Raw genomic sequence first — 16755 nt, 5'->3', positions numbered from 1 at the left:
CCCTGCCATGTTACTTTCTTTCTCTGCCCAGCTTCATCATTTACTCTTTTTGCCCAGCTCTATCACTTCCTGTCTGCCTGTCCAGACCTCCAGACCTCTATGGTTAACTAGTACTGGGATTAAAGGCATGTGACACCACACTTGGCTCTATTCCCAGTGTGGCCTTGAAATCACAGAGATCCACATGGATCTCTGCCTCCAAAATGTTAGAATTAAAGGTTTGTGCTACCACTGCCTAACCTCTATGTTCAAGATACTGGTTGACTTTTCCTCTGATCCCCTGATAAGCTTTATAGGGGTGCACAAATAAAATATCACCACACATAGACTCTCAGGGTCTGTGAATTGTAGCATGATTATCATTGACCTAACAGCTAATATTCACTTATAAGTCCATATAATCTGTGTTTGATTTCCAGGTCTGGGTTACCTCACTCAGGATGATTCTTTTCATTTCTATTCATTTGACATCAAATTTCATGATGTCATTTTTTTTAAAGAGCGAATAATCCTTTGTGTAAATGTAATATTTATCCATTCTTCAGTTGACAGTCATTTAGGTTGTTTCTAATTTCTGGTTATTATGAATAAAGCTACTATGAACATGGTTGACTAAATGTCTCTGTGGAAGAATAGAGCCTCCTTTTGGGCATCTGACCAGGAATGGTACAACTGGGTCTTGAGGTAAATTGAGCCCCATTTTCCCAAGGAAACACCATATTCATTTTCATAGTGATTGTACCACTTTACACTCCTTGCAGAAATGGAGGAGGAATCTCCTTGTTCCATATCCTCACCAACATGTATTTCATGTTAACCATATAACATGTATAAGATGGAATCTCAAAGTAGTTTTGACTTGCATTTCTCTGATTACTAAAGCTATTGAACCTTTTTTTTAAAAAGTATTTCTCAGCCATTTTGTTTTATTCTATTGAGAATTTTCTATTTAGATCTGTACCCCATTTTTGAATTGGGTTATTTGGCTTTTTGAAAGCAAGTTTGTTTAGTTGTTTATATATTTTGGATGTATTTGCTCTCTCAGACATCGAGTTGGAGAAAATATTTTTCCATTCTGTAGGCTGTCATTTTTTCCAAATGATGGTGTCCTTAACAGAAATCTTTCAGTTTTGTGAAGTACCATCTATTAATTATTGATCTTAATGCCTGTACTATGGTTGTTCTGTTCAGGAAGTCTTCTCCTGTGTTTTTCCTGTGAGTCCAAGGGTATTCCCTACTTTCTCTTCTATCAGGTTCAGTGTATCTGATTTTGTGTTGAGGTCTTTGATCCTTTTGGAGTTGAGTTTTCTGCTAGTTGATAGACATGGATCTATTTGCTTTTTTCAGCTTGCAGCCATAAAGTTCATTGAAATTTATTGTAATTGCAGTCTTTTTACTTTGTATTTCTGGTTTCTTTATCAAAACTCAGGTGTCCATAGGTATGTGGATATATGTCTGTGTCTTCAATGAAATTCAATTTATCAGAATGTGAGGACTTCTTCCTTTCCAATTTGTATCCCCTTGATATCCCTCACTTGCCATAACCCTCCAGCTAAGACTTCAAGTAGTACATTGAATAGGCATGGCGAGGGTGTACAAACTTTTCTTGTTCCTGAGTTTAGCTGAATTACTTTGATTTCTCTCCATTTAAGTAGATGTTGGCTTTGGGCTTGCTGAAAACTACGTTTATTATATTGAGATGTGTCCCTGTATCCCTAATCTCCCTAGGACTTTTATCATAAACAGGTTTTGGATATTGTCAGAGTCCTTTTCTGCATCTCATGAGATGATCATGTGTTCTTTCTCTCTCAGTTTGTTTACATAGTGGGATACATTTCTGATTTTTGTATATTGAACCATCCCTGCATCTCTGGGATTTAGTCTATTTGAGCATGGTTCAAGTGCCCCATTGTAGTGGGTAGCCATTTCAGCTTTGATCTGGAATTTCCAACCCCCATTGAGACTTTGGCAACTGTCACGCCTACAAGGCAGGGGCCAAGGGATGCACCTGGAGACCCGAGATCTGGATAGTCCAGTGCTCTCTCTGTTCCAGGACCCTGGACGGTGGAGGTGGACCAAGCAGAGCTCCAGAGAACACTGCTGGATTGTGATACACCTTCCTCAGACCCCACGACCTAACTATCCCTTAATTTGTAAGTTACGCCATTAAATAAATATCCTTTTTAACTACATGGAGTGGCCTTAATAATTTCACCAATACCCCACATTTAGTAACTGGCCAAAGTTATGAGATATGGTTCATCAAGAAATTAGAATAGGCTTGGCATGGAGGTACTACAGCAAGAATGAGGCTGTGACAATTTTATGGGGTGAAATCAGACTTTTTATACATTTCTCAGAAATACATATAGTGGAAATTGCTAGGATTAATACAGTTGTAGTTGCCAGGATACAGTTATATTTCTATGCTCTGCATGGTACAAAGGTTAATGTCTAGGAAAAAATGTTGTCAATCTTTCATGATTCTTTTACTTCTATGAGACACACAGAAAAACACAGAGTGGCCTGAATGCTTCACTGCTTGAGGAAGTCTGGTTTCTCAGGAACTGAAAAACTGACAATGCCCTTAGGAGCGCCTGATTATAACCTGGAAATACCTGGAAGGCAACTAGGCCAGGCCAACTCCATGGTTCCTGGAACATGGTGAGTGATCTTTTTGATGTGTTCTTGCAATTGGTTTGCAGAATTTTATAGAGCATTTTGCATCTATGTACATAAAGGAAATTGTTTTGCAATTTTCTTTCATTGTTGATTCTTTGTGTGGTTTTTTTTGTCAGGGTCACTGTCAATTTTCTTTTTATAAATTTATTTAAAAGGTTTACTTTCATTTTACATAGCAACCACAGTTCCCCCTCCTTCTTCTTCTCCCACTGTCCTCCACCTCCCCCCCATCCATTCCTCATAGGGTAAGGCTTCCTTTGGTGAGTCAACACAGGCTGGCATACCAAGTTGGAAGAGGACCAAGTCACTCCCTGCTGCATGAAGGCTGAGGAAGGTATCCTACCCAAGGAAATGGGCTCTAAAAAGCCACTTCATGTACCTGGGATAAGACCTGATCCCACTGCCATGGGCCCCGACATCATATCAAGCCACACAACTGTCACTCACATTCAGAGGGCCTAGTTCCATCCCACACAGGTTCCACAGCTGTCATTCCAGAGTCCATGAGCTCCCACTACCTCAGATCAGCTGTCTGTGTTTTTCTCCACCATGATCTTGAACACCTTCCTCCTATAATCCCCCTTGCTCTCTTCAACTGAATTCCAGGAGCTCTGCCCAGTGTTTGGCCATGGGTCTCTGAATCTGCTTCCACAAGTTACCAGATATAGATTTTATGTTGACCATTAGGGTAGTCACCAATATGATTACAGGGGAGAAAGCTAGTTCAGGCACCCCTTCCACTGTTTGTTAGGAGTCTTAGCTTGAGTCCTTTTTGTGGGTTCCTGGGGATTTCCCTAGAACCGGTTTTCTCCCTAACCCCATAATGGCTTCTCCTGTCAAGATATCTTATACATTGCTCTTCCTCTCTGTCCCTCCTCCAACTCAGCCATCTTGATCCCTTATGTTCCAAACCACTCCCCTGTTCCCTTGTCCCAGTTTACCTAAGAGATCTTAACTATTTCCTATCCTGGGACAATCCATGTGTGTCCCCCTTAGGGTCCTTTTTTACCTAGCTTCTCTGAGGTTATGGATTGTAGCCTGGTTATCCTTGGTTTTTTGTCTAATATCCGCTTCTGAGTGAATATATAACATGTTTGCTTTTCTGGGTCTGGGTTACCTCATTCAGGATAATTTTTTCTAGTTCCATACATTTGCCTAAAAATTTCATGATGTCACTTTTTTTTTAGCTGTGGAGTAATATTCCATTGTGCAAATGCACCAATTTTTCTTTATCCATTCTTTGTTTGGGGGTATCTAGGATGTTTTCAGGTTCTAGCTATTATCAATAATGCTGCTATGAACATAGTTGAGCAAGTGTCCTTGTGGTATGGTTGAGCATCTTTTGGGTATATGCCTAAGAGTTGTATTGCTGGTACTTGAGGTAGGTTGATTCCCAACTTTCTAAGTAACCACCATACTGATTTTCAAGATTGGCTGCACAAGATTGCATTTCCACCAGCATTGTAGGAGTAACCCTCTTACTCAACATACTCTCCCACTTAGGCATAAGATGGTATCTCAGAATCATTTTGATTTGCATTTCTTTCATTGTTGATTGAAGATTTTCTGTGTTCCACAGCTGCATGGTCCCAAGTAAATACACAGAGACTTATATTAATTACAAACTGTTTGGCTTATGGCTCAGGCTTATCATTAACTAGCTCATACAACTTAATCCAACCCATTTGTATGAATGTGTGTTTTGCCACAGGGCTTTATGGTGCTACCTGTGTTCCATTTCATCTTGTATCCACAGACTCTGCCTTTTTCTCCTTGTCTCTCTGCTTTGATTCCCTGCATGGCTCTATTTTGCCTTGCCATAGGCCATAGCAGCTTCTTTTTTAACCAAGGGTAGCAACACGTATTCACAGACTACAGAAAGACCACTCTACAACACTTCCCCTTTTCTGTCTAATCAAAAAGGAAGATTTTCATTTTAATAAAGGAAAATGACATAAAACAGTTATCAAGAAGGAATTACAGTTACAATATCTAAAGTCTATTTGGATTTGGTAAAATTAATGAAAATATTCTATCATCCGCCTTATTTTTGTGAGTCTAGAGTTTTATATCTAATTTATCTCTTATCATAATTAAAGAAATCTATAATTATAATGACCCAGTCTTCAACTCCATCCAAGATGTCATAATAATGTAAAACAGGAAGCGCATTGTAAGCAACTTCTAAAGCATGCAAGAAATGAGAGAGGCAGCTGCCTGGATACTCTCTAAAGTGCTTTTGTAACATTGGGGCATCCTTCAGCAGCCTATGTACCTAGAGTATCTGGCAGACTTTCCAGTGAAGCAGGAAATTTAAAGAACTGTTTTGCCTAATGGCAAAGTTGATCAGTCACTTTTCACTGTGTCCTGCAGAATGTCTGGCCTTTTCTTCTGTGAAGTAGGAACCTGAAGGTCCATCTCATCTTGTTTTGGCAAAGTTCATTGATCACCTTCCTTTGGGTCCTGCATGTCCAGTTTATCAAGCAGTCCAGGCAAGAGCAGTTCCTTGCCCAAATGGCTAGCCTTTTCCACATTGTAAGCAAACTCTATAATGAGTTTCTTCAATGACCATCAACCTTTCTGAAGTAATTTGTGCTGCCAGGAGCAGACGTGTCTCCCTGTCCAGAAAAGTCTAGGTCCTTAAAATATTTTAAATGCCATAACTTTAGGTTTTTGAAGTATATGTAGATTGCCTACCTAATTGTAGCTGGAATGTTTCTCTCTGGTTCTGCCAAACCACTGCAGTTCCACAGCCCACTTATAAAATAATCACTCAGAAGCTTATATTACTTACAATTATATGGTCATAGCTCAGGCTTCTTGTTATCTAGTTTTATATCTTAAATTAACCCATTTCTATTAATCTAGAAGTTGCCATGTGGTTCATGGCTTACTGGTATCTTAACATCTACTTCTCATGGTGGCAGCTAGCAGCATCTGCTGACTCAGCCCTCCTGTGCCCAGAATTCTCCTCTTTCTTTATCCTGCCTATACTTCTTGCCTGGCTACTGGCCAATCAGCATTTTATTTATCAATCAATCATCCACAGTACCTAATTAAAATATATCTTTGTATATCTAGAATATTTAACAAGGCTATAAGTTTGATTATGATAGATGACTAAATATTAATCTGTATTTCTTAATTATACAATACAATTTTAAATGAATTACATAAACATAATAACTTAAGCAAGAGTAGAAATATACATACAGTATAACAAAATTGACCTTAAATTTATATCAATAAACAAAATCCATATCAATGTAAAGTATTTTGCTATTAACAGTTGAGTGGACAAAGCCACACTTCCTTCTTTTGTTAGTACATAAAAACTATAATTATTTGTAGGATGGTTTTAGGATTCACTGACTTGTTCCCTCCTGCTCTCAAAATATTGATGGTCTCCAATGGTTTGGGAAAGGAAATAAGATGAATAAATTAATTGAAAAAGTAATATAAAACCTACGCATTTGAAAGTATTAATATTGATGAAATTGTTGAACAGAATGTTCAAACTAGACCGTGAAGATGTAGAAGAAGATCAAAGTTGGAAAAGTACAAAAAAACCCACAAATGAGTTTGGGAACATTTTCTTCTTATTTTGTAGTGAATATATTAATGCTTTTACAGATATAAAATGCAAATTTGAAAACTATGAATCAAGAAAAAGGATGTGATTCTACATTATGAATTAATCATTAGGAAATTATAAAAATAAGAAAGATAGGAATGTTGCAGAAATTATACAGGTGTATAAATTAGGATATATACGAAAGTTTAAAATAGATTATAGTATAATTTCATAAGAATTTTTGTTTTGCTTATTATAAGTTAAGAATTAGCTTTTTAGATTCCATTTGTCTGGCAACAGTGACCATGAGGAAACATTAAAGGCCTTGCCTCCCCCGCCTAGTTATTTTTTGTCTACTTGCTCCAGGATCTGTGATCATTGAATTTTATGATTATGACTTTTTAAGGACATTTTGGTTCATGTTGGGAAAATATTCACATATTCGATATTTTTTGAAGTGCAAATACAGACTGATGTAATCATTGTTGTAAGATATATAAAAAAACCTCTGTGGCTCTGGGAAGAGAGAGGCATATATTCTCTTCTATATACTGCCTCTCGAGCACAATATCAAAGAAAATATCCCTAGAGCCTCAGAAAAGTTTCAAACTGCTGTCCAGCACAAATTCTATCACCTGCTCCATCCATCCTTCTCCAGTCCTGTTCTCTGCTGCAGCTGGTACCCAGCATAAGTGGTGCCTGAACAGGAGACTTGAAGTAGGATAAGTATTAATAAGATGTTTCTGGTGTAGAGAGAATCCCACAAGGGTGCTGCTGACTCCTTGTCAAAAAGGTGGGCTGGGTGAAAGTGGGTAATATGAAAGAATTAATAAAGATCTCCTGGTCATTGAATAGGCCTAGGAGAGTATATAAGAGAAAAGAAAAATTAATACAATGGGACAGGTTGAGGCTAAGAGGCTTTTTGTTGATATTTTAAAACATACTTGAAAGAGAAAGGAATAAAAGTTGATGACAACCAAGTTTGTGAGATTTTACAGTTTGTGCATGAGTTTAGTTCTTGGTTTCCTGATCAAGGATCCCTAAAAATTGATAGTTGGGATAAAGTAGGAGAAGATTAGATTTTGGTATGAATCCAATGGGCCACAAGGCATGCCTGTAGATGCTTTAGCTTATTGGTCACTAATAAAGCAGGCTTTGACTCCAGTGGAAGTTGGGGATTTACCTAAATGTAAAAAATTTACAGAAAACTCTCCTCAAAATAAATCAATTGCTCCTCTTCTTTTTAAAGATCCATTAGGAAAGCAGGTTAGTAATGAGGAGAAATGATATAAGAAGAATGGAGAGTCTTTTCAAACAGAAAGTGACTGAGAGTAAGAAGAAACTTAAAGTTTTAAGGAGGATTGCCCACCTCAGTATTTCCTTTTCAAAGGAAACCTAAAAAGAGGCCAAAAATAGAAAAGGAGCCTGTAGGTTTTGCTGCTGCAGTTAGAGAAGCTGACAGAGCAGGGGAACCTTTGCTTAGGTGTTATCCAGTAATGTTAGATACAAATATTCAAGAGATGCCTATGTTGGAGCTCCTTATGCAATTTTACATAGTGAATCCATTGGTTCTTTATATATTTTGGAAAATAACAATAGTTCATTTAAAATAATTTTTAAGCTTTAAGTACTTTCTAATTTTATTCCTTCTTTATTATTATTATTACTACAAAATTTTCTATTTACTTTACATATCATCCATAGATCCCCCTCCTCCCTCTTCCCACCCTCCAGCCTTCCCCACCCTATCCATCCCCGAATCCCACCTCCTCAAAGTCAAGGTCTTCCATGGGGAGTCAGCAGAGTCTGGTACATTCAGTAATCCAGGTCCCAATTGTATTACTTCTAATGTAACAGATGAGGATTTGTTATATTAGGCCAGCCACATTTTGCTGTACTTCCTGTTAATATTACTGGAAATTGGTATGCTAATCCTGGTAACAGGTTATGAATAAAGTTGTATATTCTTTCTGCAGAGGTAAACGTTGTGTGGTAACATTAATTTTAGATGTTACTGCATTAATTGCTATTGCAGCTAGTTTAGTTTTTTCTACTGCTCCTTTGGTTAAACATATTCATGCAGCTCATCATGTGAATAAATTATCAAAAAAATGTTTCTATTGCCCTTTTGATTCAGGAACACATAGATTGAGGTATTCAGGAAAGACTTAATGCTTTGGAAGAAGCAATGGTTTATATAGGAAATCAAATTCAAAATATTAAGGTTAGATTATCAGTGGAATGTCACTCACAAAACCACTGGATTTGTGATACTCCTTTATCATACAATGCTTCAGAACATTCTTGGGACAGGATTCAAGCTCATCTTAAGGGAGTTTGGGATTATTCAAACTTTTCTTTGGATCTTCATAATCTATCTGAAAAAATTTCTGTTATGTGCAAAGCTCATATTGATTCTTCCAAAGTTGAAGAATTCTCAACTTCTTTCGTTTAGGCCATTGGTTCCAATACTGTTTGGCCATTTTTTTTTTTATTAATTTGGGATTGATAATTTTTATTTTCTTCCTTATTTTTCTTTTCCAAATCATCTTACAATGACTAGCATGAGGCATCAGAACACTGTCAGTGAAATTTCAAATGGATCTACTAAAAATAAAAAAGGGGAAGATGGTGGCTCCACTCACCGTTTAGCTGAATAGAATGTATGACTGTTGTGTGGCTAAGGAGACTGTGTGACAAAGTTCCAGTTCTCATCACTTAGCTAAGGAGACTGTAGGACTGGTGTTTGGATAGAAACTGTGTGACAAAGTCCGGTTTCTGGTTGAGTGGATACAGCCCCACTTCCTCCTTTAGTTTTATTACTTAAAAAATAAAGTAATTTGTGTAGTGGTTTTAGGATTCACTGACTTGCTCATTTTTGCCCTCAAAATATTGATGGTCTGAGATGCTGTTGGAAAGGAGTTAAGATGAACAACTTTATTGAGAAAAGTAATATTAAACCTATGCATTTGAAAGTATTAATACTGATGAAATGGCTGAACAGTATGTTCTTACTAAACTGCAGAGATGGAGATGAAGATCAAGATTGGGAAAGTACAAAAAACCCACAAATGAGTTTGGGAATATTTACTGCCTATTTTGTAGTGAAGATATTAATGCTTTTATAGATATAAAATACAAGTTTGAAAACTATGTATCAAGAAAAATTATTATTTCACATTATGTGTTAATCATTAGAAGATTATAAAAATAAAAAGTCAGGAATGTTGTAGAAATTACATAGATGTATAAATTAGGTTGTATACAATGGTTTAAAATAGATTATGGTATGATTTGATAAGAATTTTTGTTTTGTTTATTATGTTAAAAATTAGCCTTTTATATTCTAATGGTCTGGCATCAGTGACCATGAGAAAACATTAAAGGACTCTCCTACCCAGCCCAGTTAAACTCTGTCTACTTGCTCCAGTAACTATGATCCTTGAATTTTTTGATGATGTCTTTTTAAGGATGTTTTGGTTCACATTGGGAAAATAGTCATGTATTCATTACTTTTGAAATGCAAATATAGACTGATGTGATCATTGTTGTAGGATAAAAAAGTAAACTCTGTGGCCCTGGGAAGAGAGAGATACACATATATTCTCTTTTTTTTTTTCCAAGACAGGGTTTCTCTGTGTAGCTTTGCGCCTTTCCTGGAACTCGCTTTGGAGACCAGGCTGGCCTCGAACTCACAGAGTTCCGCCTCCTCTGCCTCCCGAGTGCTGGGATTAAAGTCGTGCGCCACCACCACCCGGCAATATATATTCTCTTTATATACTGCCACCTGAGCACAGTATCAAATATCATCCTAGAGACTCAGAAAAAAATTCAAACTGTTGTCTGGTGCAACTTCTTTATATTGCCTGGTGCATCCACCCTTCTCCAGTCTGATCACTGCTGAAACTGGTCCCCAGCAGGGCATAGATAAGCCTTACTCATACCATAGCAGTTCTGAACAATTTGTACAGTTGGTGCTTTTTCAAAGCAGGAATTATACTGGTCTAGTAAAGTGATGTTAAATTCTCCTCTAAGACCCATGACCTAACTAGCGCTGGGTTTCTAACTAGGCTAGGTTTCTAGTACTAAGCATAATTTACCCATTATTGAGGGTTCATTAAGTACAATTAGATGTTGTTGGTTACAGCCTACATAAGACTGCTACTATGAACCTTTGAGGATTTCTTACCATGCTTGTCATTATTGTGGTTCATAGGCAGAACAGCTGATTAGGACTACTGATTGCTATTCTCCACTGTCACCTTGCACAGCAACTTCTAGAAGGAAGCTGTCAGATGAGAGCCAATGAGACAGAGCCCTGTATCTGAAGCATGTGGTGTCTTAAGAAACAGGGACTTACCTTTAACTTCTAGGCTGCATCAAAAGGAAACAACAAAAAGTCTATATTGTTTTAGGATTCACTTGGATTCCCTAAGCAAAAATTCAACAGAACTTTCTAATGAAGGGTTCTTACTACAGCTTCTGTTAAATAATCTATGGCTCTTAGAGGGAGTATTATAGCCTCACTGGCATGATTAAGTTTCATATACATATGTATATATATATGCATATATATAGGTTGTGTGTATATATGCGTGTATATGTATATGCATATATACATATGCTTATATGTATTATATGCAATTATAGAAAAACACAAAATAACATAATTCTTTAGAGTTTTTTCAAACATCCTTACTGTTATTTGTCCCTCCTCCCTCCTTGTCCTTCTAAACTGGCCTGCTTCTCCCTCCTCTTATTTCTCATTTCCTCTTGATTTAGATATTCAGTAAAAATATGCATTATTGAAAACATGTTTGTGCTCAACATTGGATATGATAAAGGGTGAGTCATGCATAAGTTGTCTTAAAAATTCATCACCTTTGTGATATGTTCTTTTGTAACACTGCAAATATCATAGTACCATAGAGTCTGTTTCCGTATCCCAAAGGGATTGCACAGAACAGCAGGAAGAAGGACTCTGAGAAGACTGTGTCCTCGACTGTTGTATGTGTTGACCAACAGTGTTGATCTATGGCTCTGATCAAGTGATTTCCTTGGGTCACAAGTGCCACCTTCCCAGGAAGTCTCATCATCCTGTGGAAGACATATCTATACACAGATATTTATTGTGACTTATTATATTTTAAAAATGTCTTTTCTCATCATAGATGAGAAAATATCAATATGGCATAAATTAGTCATTCTGGTATGTATTTCTAAATGAATATATGAGCTATGCTTACATGGTTCCACTAGACAGCCAGCTGATTGGAGCTTATTTATCCAGAAAGTAGTATTTGTTTTCTTCAGTGACCTTAATGTTCTTCCTGATAATTTTAAAACTAGCAAAAAACAGAGCTTAAAGGCATAAAAGTTAAGATCAAAGATTAACAAACAAGTTACAAAATGCAAAAAACCATGGGTCCTTATTTCCCCTAAATAGTTACAAGCAATAGTTTAGCATCTATGTACTAAAAAATACAGAAAAAGAAATATCATTTGTGCAGTGGTTTTCTCTACAGATTTGTAAACTGAGAAAAATGATAGAAGGTGATTTAGTGGTATAGGCACTTAAGCCTATCTTGTATCTTGAATCAGTTATCATCCACCCAGAGAAGGAACTTATTTCTCAGTCTGGTTAATGAGCATAATTTTATGGATTAAAAAACTGTAAATATAAAAATGATTTCTTCATCATTTAGATTACATATTTAAACCAATATGTGAAAATGCTCTGACTAACTGTAACTCAATGATTCTGAATGAGTAAAATGGGAAATGCAGTGAAACTGTGGAAGAAAATCCACTGAAAATTTATATATTAAGAAAAATGCTATTATTCTCAGATTATACATTTTAGATTGCCCTGCTGGACACTTCTTAGCGGTGGAGTAACAGAATTGGGAAACAATTCCTGTCATTTATTTATCATTTTTTAGTAAAGAGGTTGTCTTTTTTTGAAATTATGTTTCAGTATATCAGATATTTATTGTAATTCCACAAAACCAGTTACTTCTCATTAGTTAGGAAAGTCAACCTATTCTCTCATAATTCACAGAAGTGTAGTGTAGATGTAACCAACCGTCTTATTAAACAAGAAACACAGAAACAATGTAAAAGAGAAAGCCGAGAGGTCAGAGCTCAGAGCTAAAATCTCACCCTTCCTCCTGCTGTCCCAGCTTCGCAAAAAGAGACCTACTTCCTGTCGGTTCCTTTTTTTATAGTATGTTGTTCTGCCTTCTCATTGGTTGTAAACCCAAACACATGACTGCCTCGTCACTGTCTGAATGTACAGCCCCCTAGGTCTTAAAGGCATATGTCTCCAATGCTGGCTATATCCCTGAACACACAGAGATCTTATGGGATTAAAGGCGTGTGCCACCACCGCCACACTCTTGCTATGGCTCTAATAGCTCTGACCCCCAGACAACTTTATTTATTAACATACAATCAAAATAATAATTCAGTACAATTAGATTACCACCACAGTGTAGAGTACTTATATTCTGGTAAAAAAGAAAAGAAGCATTCAACACACAAAAAGAAAGGCCTTGAAAATACTGCTACACGGCAATGGATGACATGTACTCTATCATCTTATCACAAGTAAACTAAAGAGTATTTCCCCACATTTACTTTAAAGTGGATATCATTATAAAAATTTCACCAATGTTCATGAGAACAGAAATCTCAAGCTTATGACAATTTTGCACACCATTAAGCAGCCTTCAGGGTGAGTATAGCGACCCTTCTGAACATGTTCTTGACACATTCTTTCATAGAAAGCTGGAGGTTAGAGACAGCATATCCGAAGGTAATGCGATTCAGGATTAATTAGAGCTCATATTTCACTTGTATATCTATATTTATTTATTTATTTATTTATTTATTTATTTATTTATTTATTTACTTAGAGACAGGGTTTCTCTTTGTGTAGCTCTGGATGTCTTGGAACTCACTCTGTAGATCTGGCCTCAAACTCACAGAGATCCACTTGCCTTTGCCTCCTGAGTGCTTACATTATATTTGTGCACCAACCACACACAGCTCTCATTTGTATAGTTAAAAAATACACAGGTGGACTTGATGAAAGAGAGTTAAGCAAGCTGTGAGCCTTTAATTTCTTATGGTCAAGTCCACCCTGACCTTTAAAGATTGTCTGAAACAGTGTCTAATAGGTAAGCCTATTATTTTTTTTAATTTATTTATTTATTATGTACACAGAAGAGGGAGCCAGATCTCATTACAGATGGTTGTGAGCCACCATGTGGGTGCTGGGAATTGAACTCAGGACCTCTGGAAGAACAATAGGTGCTCTTAACCTCTGAGCCATCTCTCCAGCCCAAGCCTATTATTAAATACAATTCAAACATGTGTTGAGTAGATCTTTCCCCTGGTATATCTTTTTCACATAAATCAGTGAACTTAAAGATAAATAAGAAAATGAGAATAGATCATTGAATTATGTATGATATATTTCAATATATATGAAGGCATGTGCCCCACAAATGCCTCTCAGTGCTATGTATGTACTACTTGTGATTGTGTTATTTATTCTTGTTTATTTATTAAAAAAGATTTCTTAACATCATTGCCTAGGAAACTTGTTATTAGTGTATCCTGCTTTTACTTTATGTTGTCGAAACAAGCTTAGAAATCATGAAACCTTGTGTGGATCTTAATACTCAAATGATAGCAATTTGATATGTTGCTCAATATGTGTTCAACTTCATTCGACCAGAAAATAAAAGCTAATACTAGGGATCTTAAAAATATCAGAGGGCTCTGGGATTCTTTACCAATATACTGTGTAAAGCACTATCACATTGAATTTACAAAGGTAAAGGACACAATTATTTTCTATATCTATATGGTCCAACAAATAATCAGAGATGCTTTGGATTTTTGTGAAGACATCTTGAATTCTCTAGAGATCATGAATAATATAATCTAACACTTATTATCAAAGGATTTTTAAAATTATGCACATATATGTATATATTTGCTTCTGTGTAGAGGTATATGCATGTGAATAAAGTGTTCAGTGAGACTAGAAGGTGTCAGGTCCCTGAGGCTGGAGTTGCAAGCAGTAGTAAGACAAATGACATGGGTGGAAGTGAACTCAATGTTGTCTGTAAGAGCATAAGTTACTCTTAACCACTGAGGCGTCTCTGCAGCCCCCTTAAAAGAGAGAAAGAAATACAGCTCTGATAAGATGAAAATGAGTTGGTTAGGGCATCTACTGACAAATATATAGATACATTATAACATTAGATGAGCACTCAAGAGCTAGTAAACTTCTCTAATAATTTGTTTCTGATAGCCATATACAGAGTCACCATATGATGTCAAAATTTAAGTTAGATGACCAGCTACACAAATCTACCATCACAGATCTTGTGTCATACCTTGTTATCCAAGATGTTCTTACACAATCAGATTGTGTCAAAGCAGGAAATAGGTAGAGTACAGATAGACAGTTCTGACTCTCGTCTGTTACCACCTTTCTTCTTCCAGCAAACAAACACTTTATTCTGCTTGGACACCACTAGTAAATAGCACTGTTTTATTTGAAGATGAATCTCCTGATGCCTGTGCATTTATAACTCATCAGCAGCAAAATGTTGTAATTAGTGATTGCCCATCTGGACTGTTGTCAGAACCCTAATGATACATTTATTGAGTACAATTGTTTTTACTTAAACTCTAAAGCTAAGTATACATGATATAAGTATCTTATTTGTTACCATAAATTGCTTTTTTAAAGAGATATTGGAATGAATTTCTTTATAGTAAAATCAGAAATAATGTCTGTGACTTTCTAAAGTAGTTATATCAGAGGTACCTTTATTAGAACTATGATTTAGGAGTGTAAGAAATTTTCTGTGCAATAATGGAGATATTATTAGATTATGGATGAGAAGATAGCCTTGCTAATTATTTAAATTGTCCAACTCAACATTATAGCACTGATCTTGAAATAAATGTGTTATTGGTGATCATCAGAATATATATCTGGTCCATAAAATACACTCAAGACAAGCAGAAAACAAAATATTTCATTATTCTGATCATAGGTGAATATACTCAGGTAGCTTGTAGGTTCTGTACATGTATAAATTGTGTGGATATCTTATATGACAAAGCAGTTTCCCTCATAGATATTTGTGTTTGGGTCAGATAGGAAATGGTTCTGGAGAATATTAGGATATTATGATACTACTTAATATCAATTAATAGGGAATTATATGACTTTGGAGAAGATTGTAATTCCAAAAGTGAGTTATTGATACTTTTCTTCCTGTGTTTCAATAATGTACTCAACGATTCGACATCTGAATTTACAGAGTCTGCCAATCTGGTTAAACTTGTGATGTTGTATTAAAAATCAGTCAAAGTTATGATAAGTGTCAATTCCAAGAGCTATTTGATAATAGACTGCTATTTGGTAAACCTCAATCATTCAGGAGAGACAGCTCATTTTACAAAAAACAGGGGTAAGTTACATAAGTGCATGTCAGAAATTTCAAGTATTGTAGAACAGGCATAGCTCAGATTTCCAGTGCTACTGCTTAGCAAGTTCAAAGAAGCAGGGGTATTTATTCTTTGAAATGAAAACATAAAAAGGAATGCTTTTCAGGAACTGACAACACTGTTGTTCTTACAAGATATTGCCTAGATTGTGTCCACAATAACTTCTAGCAGTTCTATAGAATTTATGTTCTGTGCTAACTGCTTCATATATCAGAGAAACACAACAAAGCAAACTGAGTGATGATTGAATATGACATTGGAATTTACAAAATTTTGCAGTAGATACTCAGAAGAATGTGACTGGTTACCATGTGATTCTTCCAGTAATGCACTCACCCCAGGCACCTCTGCTGGAGTTCGATTGACATATTTCCTTGTCTACACAATCTTCTAAATCACCGGAGCCTCTGGCTCTCAGAACTGAATGCTTTGACGCCACAGAGCCAGTACTGAGATTTCAGATGTGCTCCCAAAATTCTTATGACGTGTCAGCATTAAATCTCTAACACTGATATTATTCATGTGTAAAGTGGGATATTGAGTCACAGTATCTAACTGCTAGGATTTTATGAGTTTTAAACGAAGCCCATAGAGAGTCACATAACAAGTGACACCAAACATAGTCTATGCTATTTTGTGTGTCTACATTGGGTCAAAGGGTGCTTAGCAAAGTTTCTTGAACATTACCTATTTATGCATTGCATCCGTCTATATATATGTCTTTATTAATTGTAGAGTAAGACAGACTTCTTTCTGGTTAGGAGAAATCACTAAAATCCAGCTGTAGATGTTGGCAGTTTGTCTCAGTAGAAAATGCACTTGCTATGCAAACATGAGTGCCAGAGTTTAAATCACCAGAATCCATGTAAAAGCCATGTGGGTGTGACTGCATGCTAATAACTTCATTGGAGGCAGAAGGTAGAGAAAGAGATTAGCCAGAGCAAGCTTTGTAGCCAGACTAA

The sequence above is a fragment of the Peromyscus leucopus genome, chromosome 16_21 (assembly GCF_004664715.2).
Source record: "Peromyscus leucopus breed LL Stock chromosome 16_21, UCI_PerLeu_2.1, whole genome shotgun sequence".
In the NCBI taxonomy this organism is placed as follows: domain Eukaryota; kingdom Metazoa; phylum Chordata; class Mammalia; order Rodentia; family Cricetidae; genus Peromyscus; species Peromyscus leucopus.
The sequence above is the reverse complement of the archived record's forward strand: the minus strand, read 5'-3'. Positions refer to the sequence as shown.